The following is a 2,147-nucleotide window of genomic DNA, read 5'->3' on the forward strand; positions in this document are numbered from 1 at the left end:
GGAACCTGACTTGGGAGGTTTATAGTTTACCTCCAGAGAGTAAGACCATGAGATGTAAATGAGTCTTTAAGAGGAAACATTAGGTATATGGAACTGTAGAAAAATATTAGGCTAAGTTGGTAGCTAAAGGCTATAAACTAAAAGAAGGTGTATATTTCCTTGATTCTTATTCACATGTGACGAGATTTACTTACGTTGAGATGCTAATTGTTATTGCTGTCATAAACAAATTAGAGATACATCAGATGGATGTTAAGACAGCTTTTCTAAAATCGTGAATTAGATAAAGAAATTTACATAGACCAACCTGAGGACTTTGTAGTGAAAGGTTATGATGACAAAGTTTGTAAGTTGAACAAAATTTTGTATGGTTTATAAAAAAGCACGTAAACAGTGACATGGAAAATTTGATCATGTGATAATGTGTAGTGGATTTAAGTTAATGAATCTGACAAGTTATTTACAAGTAACTTGTTAAGGATGCTGTGTGATTGTATGCTTGTATGTTGATGATATGCTTATACTTGATACAAACATAGATGTGATTAATTCCACTAAAAACATGCGCTGAATGAGAACGTTGACTTGAAAGACTTAGGCCCTGTTGATGTAATCTTAGGGATGAGGATTAGAAAATAATCTAACATATGTAGTCTTAGTCATTCTCATTATTTTGAATTTGTGCTTAAGAGATACAATCAGTGTGATTGTAAGCCTTCTTGTACTCCGTACGATTATTCTTGTAGACTCAAGAAAAAAGGGTAATGGAGTATCTTAACTTGAATACTCAAGAGTTATAGGATGTCTGATGAATTTAATGAACTGTAAGAGTCCAGACATTGCCTATATTGTGAGTAAGTTAAGTAGATATAATTATAGTCCAGAGCAATAGCATTCAGATGCACTGAGTAGAGTATTATGGTACCTAAAATACTCTATTACCTTTTATTTGATTTATCAAAGGTATCTTGTGTCCTTGAGGGACTTTGTGATGTAAACTGGATAGTTGACTCAGAGGAGTCTAAGTCTACGAGTGGATATGTTTCACTCTAGCATCAGGGTTTGTTTTTGGAAGATTTACAAACAAACATATATTGCTCAATTCATTATGGAATCTGAGAGTATTGAGTTAGATAAAGCACGAGAGGGGGCCGAGTGCCTAAGATGTTTTTAGAAGACATTCCTCTCTGGCATAGGCCTGTGCCAGCTATATCTATACATTGTGTTCCAAGATATAAATAAAGCTGAAAATAACTAATCTCAATCGGCGTTATTTCCATTGATTGGATAAAGTCCAAGGAGAATATCGCGCAATCTTTGACGAAAGGTTTATCCCAAGAGATAGTTAGAAATGCATCGAGGGGGAAGGGGCTTAAGCTCATAAATTAAACTTGCCATGAAGGATACTCAACCTTGCTGACTGGAGATCCCAAGATCAAGGTTTCGAATGAGACAACTAATTTGTGTGGGTAAAGGTAAACACTATCAGAGAATTTTATTCTCTGTCCCTTCCCTATGGTGTAGACGTGATAGTGTGACTGCATGTGAAGGATGACTTTTAAGAAGTCTTAATGAGTTCTATAGTTTCAATTTAAGATTGAAGTGGGGTGTAGCAGTAACACTCTTTATGGAAACTCACCTATCTGAATGAGGAAGTGGGCCGCTTCCTATGAGAATATGAGCTTTGATTCTCTAGAGCATTCTGAGAAACAGGATATGTCCAGGGCCAAATTGGACAAAACGGCACGAGCTTGGCAGCAATCTTGGAGATATCACCCGTGGTTGTTATCACGAATTACATCAAATGCTAGCAGTTCAAGACATAGTTCACTGTCTCTAGCAAGTAATTCCGGTAATATCTCACTAAGCAAAGGTTCAAGACCTCATGGACACCTCTGCCTAAAATGGTATTTCCTGCGCTTTTTATGTGATTTTCGTTTTGATGGTTTTGGTATTACTGGAACTTAGGACCTAAAGGTCACTAAGGGTTCACTAGTTCATGCTTTTTCACTTTGATGAAAGATACCTATAGTCTCACCATGTGAGAACTAAAGATGAAAGCTCGCAATACTATTATGATTTATGCAATCCATAGTATGACCCTGGGATCAACACACTTTTGTGTGAGGGAGAGGACGTAGAAATGA

Source organism: Papaver somniferum, chromosome 9 (genome assembly GCF_003573695.1).
Source record: "Papaver somniferum cultivar HN1 chromosome 9, ASM357369v1, whole genome shotgun sequence".
NCBI classification, from domain to species: Eukaryota; Viridiplantae; Streptophyta; class Magnoliopsida; order Ranunculales; family Papaveraceae; genus Papaver; species Papaver somniferum.